The following is an 8,776-nucleotide window of genomic DNA, read 5'->3' as shown; positions in this document are numbered from 1 at the left end:
GCCTAAAGACAAGCTTGAAAGGATTAAGCTGATCCACAAGTAAATTAATGCTTGTCAAAATAAACTTCAATTCTCTTTAAAGAAAGGCAACAAAATCCAGACACAAATGTCACAAAACAATGTGACATTAATAATCACAATCAAAAGTTACTGGACATTCAAAGAAGCAGAAAAATATGATTCATAACCAGAAGAAAAATTAATCAATAGAAATCATCCCATAATGACTGATAATGGAATGATCAAATGGGGACTTTAAAATAGTTCTTATGAATGTGCTCAAGAGTTTTAATAAAAATATGACCATATGAGGAGAGAAATACGAACCATCAACACAAAGTCAATGGAATTTCAATGGAACCAAATGAAATGAAAAATTCACTGGAAATTTAGTTAGAGATTAGACACTGAGGAACAAAATGTCAGTGAACTAGAAGAAATCATGAAAGAAACTATCTAGACTGAAGCACACAGAGAAAAAGTCTGAATAAAAAATAAAGGCCTGGCGTGGTGGCTCATGCCTGTAATCCCAGCACTTTGGGAGGCCGAGGCGGGTGGGTCGCCTGAGGTCAGGAGTTCGAGACCAGTCTGGCCAACATGGTGAAACCCCGTGTCTACTAAAAATACAAAAAAATTAGCTGGGCGCGGTGGCGGGCGCCTGTAATCCCAGCTACTCGGGAGGCTGAGGCAGGGGAATTGCTTGAACCAGGGAGATGGAGGTTGCAGTGAGCTGAGATCTCGCCACTACACTCCAGCCTGGGAGACAGAGTGAGACTCGGTCTCAAACAAAAAAACAAAAAAAAAAGGAGCGGTCGTTTCCAGAAGCCGGCAGCCGCCTCAGTTGTAAAACCGGTGCTAGCGGCGGCACGGGAGTGGCTAACACATCCTCTTGCCGTTCCTGGTGTTTGGGCCTTGCCTGTGACGGTGGGAAAAGAAAATGGCCTTGCGGTACTACAACTGGGGCTGCGGTCAGCGCTTGGATCCTGAGACCAATTCTGATGATGCTTGCACATACCACCCAGGTGTTCCAGTCTTCCACGATGTTTTAAACGGTTGGTCTTGCTGTAAAAGAAGAACAACTGATTTTTCTGAGTTCTTAAGTATTACAGACTGTACAAAAGGTAGACATAATAGTGAGAAGCCACTTGAGCCAGTCAAACCTGAAGTCAAGACTACTGAGAAGGAACTATCTGAATTGAAACCCAAATTTGAGAAACACGTCATTTAAGCCCCTAAGCCAGTAGAAGCAATAAAACGGCCAAGCCCAGATAAACCAATGACAAATTTGGAATTAAAAATATATCTGTCTCCCTAAAGCAATCACTTGATAAACTGTCATCAGGGAATGAAGAAGATGAGAAAGAAGACAATGATGAAATTAAGATTGGCACCTCATGTAAGAATGGAGGGTGTTCAAAGATGTATCGGGGTCTAGAGAGTCTAGAGGAAATGTCTGTGTATATCATCCTGGAGTAGCTATTTTCCACGAGGGGATGAAATACTGGAGCTGTTGTAGAAGAAAAACTTCTGATTTTAATTCATTCTTAGCCCAAGAGGGCTGTACAACAGGGAAACACACGTGGACTAAAAAGATGCTGGGAGGCCAGGCGCGGTGGCTCACACCTGTAATCCCAGCACTTCGGGAGGCCGAGATGGGCAGATCACCTGAGGTCAGGAGTTCAAGCCCAGCCTGAACAACATGGAGAAACCCTGTCTCTACTAAGAATACAAAATTAGGGAATGGTGGTGCATGCCTGTAATCCCAGCTACTCGGGAGGCTGAGGCAGGAGAATCACTTGAACCCAGGAGGCGGAGGTTGCAGTGAGCTGAGATCACGTCATTGCACTCCAGCCTGGGCAACAAGAACAAGACTCCGTCTTAAAAAAAAAAAAAAAAAAAAAAAAAAAAAAAAGAAAGAAAGAAAAAAAAAGGATGCTGGGAAAAAAGTTGTTCCATGTAGACATGACGGGCGTCAGACTGGAGGTGAACTTACCATTTCAAGCATATGCTAAAAATTCACTTCCAGAACTTAGTCAGGTGGAAGCAACAGCACATTGTTAAATGTGCACATTGTATTTGAAGAAGAGAAGGAATTTGATCAAAATGTGAAATTATGGGGTGTGATTGATGTAAAGCGAAGTTACATAACTATGACTACAACAAAGATTGAGATCACTATGAGAAAAGCTGAACCAATGCAGTGTGCAAGCCTTGAACTGCCTGCAGTGAAAAAACAGGAAAAACAGAAAGATGACACAATAGATTGGGAGACAGGAGGAAGACTATTCCATATTTCAGAATCCTTAATACTGTGTGAAGTGGTGGCTTGCTGCTGTAATCTTTTGTTTTGTTGTTGTGTTACTGAATCTGGCATTTCAGGGTTAACATTAGGTTCTTAAAAGTCAAAGTCAGTTTGTCTTTTTGTGCCTCTCTTCTTTCTTTTGTGTTATGTAAGATTGATTATTAATTTCTCCTTACTGGTAGGAACCACAGTTGTGTCCTATACTTGAAGAGGTTGGAAAATAGCCCATAACCATAATTGCAGTATTTCTTTGTATTTCTCTGTTGAGCACGGAAATATTAAGGAACATGTTTTTTACATCTTTATATTATTCCATGATTAGTAAAGCAAGATGAAATGTCAAATTTTAATCAGTTTTTCATGGATTTGTGTTCTTACAGTACTTGAAAATATTTAAGGAAGAGATGAGAAGCTCTGCAGTTTTTTCTATGTGGGATGATTACTTTTTTAAGGAGGATTAATTCTGAGGTAGTATAGTAAGTAAAGGGGAATATATGCATTGTTTAAAAAATTAGAATTTGTTTACAACTACTTGAATTTTTAAATTACGGCAAAACTTACATTACTTGCCAAGCAGTATGATATAAGAGTACAGGAAGCATAAATAAGAATGCCGAGGTATCAATTTGGTTAAAATTCACCATTTTATAAGACTAAGCAATAATCTTAAAAACCTCTTTCCTGGCCAGGCACGGTGGCTCACACCTGTAATCCCAGCACTTTGGGAGGCCAAGGCGGGTGGATCACGAGGTCAGGAGATCGAGACCATCCTGCCTAACATGTTGAAACCCCGTCTCTACTAAAAATACAAAAAATTAGCCGGGCGAGGTGGCGGGCGCCTGTAGTCCCAGCTACTCGGGAGGCTGAGGCAGGAGAATGGCGTAAACCCGGGAGGCAGAGCTTGCAGTGAGCCGAGATCACGCCACTGCACTCCGACCTGGGCGACAAAGCGAGACTCCGTCTCAAAAACAAAACAAAACAAAACAAACAAACAAACAAAAAAACCCTCTTTCCTGAATGTTTAAATGTGTTTGTATGGTGTTATGACTAATTGTTATTTATTTAGAGAATAAACCCTCTTAAAACCTTTAATTAGTTAAATATAAAAAGAAATTATATATATCTTGCCTCCCTGATGGAAAACTATAAAATTGTAGACTTAAAATGTTTGCAGAAATACATTAGGATATCAGAAAACTAAATATATGGATTTGCTTTATGACTATCTATTACATGTTAAATAAAATAGCTTAATTCTTTTGGAGTTTTTTTAAAGTAATTCTTGAAGAGCTTCACAATTCCAGTGATACAATGTTGATTATGTATTATACTTTATTTATATTAAATACAGGTAACACAGAATTAGATTGTTTGGATAGGTTTTGAGGCAGTGCAGAACTCAAGAAGAAAAATTAGGAAATATTATAAAGTCCAGAACTCTGGAAGAACTTAGGAAGTTCGGGAATAAATTAAACTTACATAGATTTAAAAAGAAAATAAAAAGACTCAAACCCCGTGAGTCTTATTTTCCTTGGTATTTATGAAATTCCTACAAAGAAAAATTTCCAGAAGTACTATTTTTGTTAATAAAGCATATACATCATCCTACTACCATTAGCAAATAACTTAGATGTAGTTAATATCATTGTTAAAAGACTTAGCTCTGTTACAAATAAAAATAAAAAGATCTGGTGACCAGACTTTCATGACATTACATTACCATAACCGGAAACTCTGGGCAGTAAAAGTTAGGCCCATACAGTGCGTATAAGTATCTAATACCTTGAGATCTACTTAAAACTTTTCAAGTTATCTTTCATGATTTAGGAACCATTTAGGGGCATGAAGTCTTTATAGGTTGGGGGAAAGGTTGATACTTAGTTTGATTAAAAGTAATGATTAATATACCTTTTTTTTTTTTTTTTTTGAGACGGAGTCTTGGTCTGTTGCCCAGGCTGGAGTGCAGTGGCACGATCTTGGTTCACTGCAACCTCCGTCTCCCAGGTTCAAGCGATTCTCTTTGCCTCAGCCTCCTGAGTAGTTGGGACTGCAGGCACGCGCCACCATGCCCAGTTAATTTTTGTATTTTTAGGAGAGATGGGGTTTCACCATGTTGGCTGGAATTGTCTCCATCTCTTGACCTTGTGATCCGCCTGCCTCAGCCTCCCAAAGTGCTGGGATTACAGGCGTGAGCCATGGCACCAGGCCACCTTTTTAAAAAATACTTCCTTCTGAGGCTGTTTTCCCCTAAACAGTATCTTAACCTGATATATGTGATTGAAATATTATTTAAAGCAGTGAGTTATTGTAACCTCAGATTAGTTACATTGATCAAAACATTGATTTTTTAGAACATATATATACACACACTTATATATATAGCTTTTATATTTAGTCTGGTTACATTAGTAACCATGATATTTTGTTTCTTATTTCTTAAGGAGCCTTTGAATTTGTTGTCCAGATAAAAATCTGAATGATATTTGTCTTAGACTCATACATAAAGGGACACAGTTATTGTTAGCGTATGTTTTACTATCAGTTAATAAAAAGTGCTTTATTGATTTGTTTCTCTTAAAAATAAAATAAAAAGAGGTTGGGCACGGTGACTCACACCTGTAATCCCAGCACTTTGGGAGACCGAGGCAGGCGGATCACCTGAGGTCAGGAGTTTGAGACCAGCCTGGCCAACATGGTGAAAACCCGTCTCTCCTAAAAAAAATACAAAAATTAGCCAGACATGGTGGCAGGCACCTGTAATCCCAGCTACTCGGGAGACTGAGGCAGGAGAATAGCTTGACCCTGGGATGCAGAGGTTGCAGTGAGCCGAGATCATGCCATTGCACTCCAGCCTGGGGAACAAGAGTGAGACTTTGTCTCAAAAAAAAAAAAAAAAAAAAGAAAAAAAGAAAGAGCATTAATGACGCTTGGGAAAATATTAAATGGTCTAATGTATAAAAAGTAGGAGTCCCAGAAAAGGGAGAACAAAAAATTTATTTGAAGTAATAATGGCCAAAATTTCCCCAAATTTAATGAAAACTATAAACATATAGCTCTGAGGCTCAATGAACCCCAAGCAGAAAAAAGTCTAAACAAAACACGTCATAGTGAATTGCTGAAAGCCAGCAATAAAAAAGAAATTCTTAAAAGCAGATAATAAAGACATGTTACATACAGGGAACAAAGACAAGAATATTCACAGACTTCTTGTCAAGAACAATGCAAGCCAGAAGACAATAAATATGCATTGTCTAGAGCTAAAAGTTTAAAAAAAAATTTTTTTTCCAACACAGAATTCTATATCCAGCAAAAATAATCTTAAAAAAAAAAACCATAAACAAAATAACACTTTTCATCCAGGAGATCTCCACGATAAGAAATGTTAAAGGATTGCACAAAGGCCATCACAACCTTATACATGAAAAAATACTGCAAGAACATCTGCCCAACAACTGCCTGTCTAGCATCAGATGAGTGTCACTCTTATTCTTGATCTTTATAGCCAAGGATAAGTATCTTCAAGCAGTTATGCAATTCTCCTCATTTTTTCTTTAAAAACGTTTGTCTTTCGGCCAGGCTTGGTGGCTCAAGGCCTGTAATCCCAGCACTTTGGGAGGCTGAGGCGGGTGGATCACAAGGTCAGGAGATTGAGACCATCCTGGCTAACACGGTGAAAACCCGTCTCTACTAAAAATATAAAAACTTACCCGGGTGAGGTGGCGGGCGCCTGTAGTCCCAACTACTCCGGAGGCTGAGGCAGGAGAAGGGCGTGAACCCGGGAGGTGGAGCTTGCAGTGAGTAGAGATGGCGCCACTGTACTCCAGCCTGGGCAACAGAGCGAGACTCTGTCTCAAACAAACAAACAAAAAAAACTTTTGTCTTTCTTTACCTCCCTGAATATGCATATAGTTTATCATGGCATACATATTTCATTGCAATGCCTTACCCTGGAATAAACATAATTTTCTTAAAAAAAGAAAAAGAAATGTTAAAAGAAGCTCTTTGCACTGAAGGAAAATAATACCAAGTGGAAACTTGGATTTACATAAAGGAAGGCACACTGGAAGTGGTAAATATGTGAGAAATGTAAAATATTTTTCCCCCTTATTTACAAATTTCTTTTAAAATGAGTTGAATGTTTAAAGCCAAAACAATAATATATTGTGGATTTATTATCTACGTGAAGTAAAACATATGTCAACAATTGCATAAAAGACCTAAGGGGAGGAATGAAAATATACTACTGTAAGATTCTTGGTTATATAGTAAGAGATATACTATAATTTGGAAGTAGACTGCCGTAAGTTAAAGATGCTTATTGTAAACCCTATACTGTACTCCACTAAAAAATAAAACAGGCAGATATAGGTAATAAGACAACAGAGAGAAAATGGAACCTAAAAATACTCAATCCAAAAGAAAGCAGGGAAAGAGGGGAAAAAATAATAACAGATAACCAAGTAGAAATAAAATAGTAAAGTGGTAAACTTAAATCCATCCCTATTAGTAGCTACATTAAATAAAAGCACTTAAATTAAAAGCCAAATATTGCGAGACTGGATTAGAAAGCAAGACCCAATTCAGAGTTGTCTAAAAATAAACCCAAAATATAGACAACAAATAGATGAAATTAAAGGAATGGAAAAAGATAACCATACAAACACTAATATTAGGAAAACAGAGATGGCTATATCGATGTCAGACCAAGTAGACTTCAGGATAAACAATATAACCATGGATTTAAAAAGGCAATTCACAATGATAGAAGGATAAATTCATTAAGAAAACACAACAGTCCTAAATGTATATGCACTTATTCACAGAGCTTCAAAACACATAAAGCAAACACTGAAAGAACTGAGAAGAGAACAAAAAAATTTTTTTTTTTTTTGAGAAGGAGTCTTGCTGTGTTGCCCAGGCTGGAGTGCAGTGGTGCGATCTCCACTCACTGCAACCTCCACCTCTCAGGTTCATGCCATTCTCCTGCCTCAGCCTCCTGAGTAGCTGGGACTACAGGTTCCCACCACCTTGCCTGGCTAGTACTTTTTGTATTTTTTTTAGTAGAGACGGGGTTTCACCATGTTAGCCAGGATGGTCTCGACCTCCTGACCTCGTGAACTGCCTGCCTCAGCCTCCCAAAGTGCTGGGATTACAGGCGTGAGCCACTGTGCCTGGCCAAGAACAAATTTTTAATTCACAATTATAGATTATTTCCAAACTGAACGGTTTTCTTGCCTAACAAATGGTGTTGGGAAAGCTGGATCTCCACATCGTAAGAATGAAGTTGGACCCTTACCTTATATCATATATAGAAATTAACTCAAAGGTATCACAGAGCTAAATGTAAGAGCTAAAATTATAAAACTCTTAGAAGAAAACATAGAGAAAAAGTTTCATGACATTGGATTTAAAAAGAATTTCTTGGATATTACATCAAAAGCATAGGCAACAAAAGAAGAACTAGATAAATTGGACTACATCAAAATCTAAAAATGTGTGCATGAAAGTGAGAGGTGACAATGTGCTAGCAGCCCTCACGATGGGCACCGCCCCCTGCTCCATGGTACCCAGTCCCATCAACAGCCCAAGGTCTGAGGAGTGCAGGCATGGCTCAGGACTGGCGGGCAGCTCCACCTGCAGCCCTGGTGCAGGATCCACTAGGTGAAGCCAGCTAGGCTCCTGAACCGGATGGGGACTTGGAGAACTTTTATATCTAGCCGGAGGATTGTATGTGCACCAATCAGCACTCTGTATCTAGCTAACCTAGTGGAGACTTGGAGGACTAGCACTCTATGGCTCCATGTCTAGCTCAAGGATTGTAAATGCACCAATCAGCACTCTGTGTCTAGCTCAGGGTTTGTAAATACACCAATCAGTACTCTATGTCTAGCTCAAGGTTTGTAAATACACCAATCAGCACTCTATCAAAACGGACCAATCAGCTCTCTGTAAAGTGGACCAATCAGCAGGATGTGGGTGGAGCCAGATAAGGGAATAAAAGCAGGCTGCCTGAGCCAACCAGCGGCAACCCACTTGGGTCCCCTTCCACACTGTAGAAACTTTGTTCTTTCGCTCTTTGCAATAAATCTTGCTGCTGCTCACTCTTTGGGTCCGCGCTGCCTTTATGAGGTGTAACCCTCATGGCGAAGGTCTGCAGCTTCACTCCTGACAGCGACACCACGAACCCACCAGAAGGAAGAAGCTTCAGACACGTCTGAAGGAACAAACTCCAGACACACTATCTTTAAGAACTGTAACACTCACCGCGAGGGTCCACGGCTTCATTCTTGAAGTCAGTGAGACCAGGAACCCACCAATTCCGGACACAAAAAGACACTATCAAGAGTGAAAAGGCAGCCCATGGAATGGCAGAAAATATTTGTAAATCATATATTTGATAAGGGATTAGTATCCAGACTACATAAAGAACTCCTGCAAGTCAATGATAAAAAACCAAATAACCCAACTAAAATA

At 39.3% G+C, this 8,776-nt stretch overlaps 1 pseudogene; it reads left to right on the top strand.

Annotated features, from left to right (window-relative positions):
• Positions 1 to 884: 884 nt before the first annotated feature.
• LOC100424436 (cysteine and histidine-rich domain-containing protein 1-like) lies at positions 885 to 2,925 on the top strand (annotated as a pseudogene).
• The last annotated feature ends 5,851 nt before the right edge of the window (positions 2,926 to 8,776 follow it).

Source organism: Macaca mulatta, chromosome 7 (assembly GCF_049350105.2).
Source record: "Macaca mulatta isolate MMU2019108-1 chromosome 7, T2T-MMU8v2.0, whole genome shotgun sequence".
Classification (NCBI taxonomy): Eukaryota; Metazoa; Chordata; class Mammalia; order Primates; family Cercopithecidae; genus Macaca; species Macaca mulatta.
The sequence above is the reverse complement of the archived record's forward strand: the minus strand, read 5'-3'. Positions and strand labels throughout refer to the sequence as shown.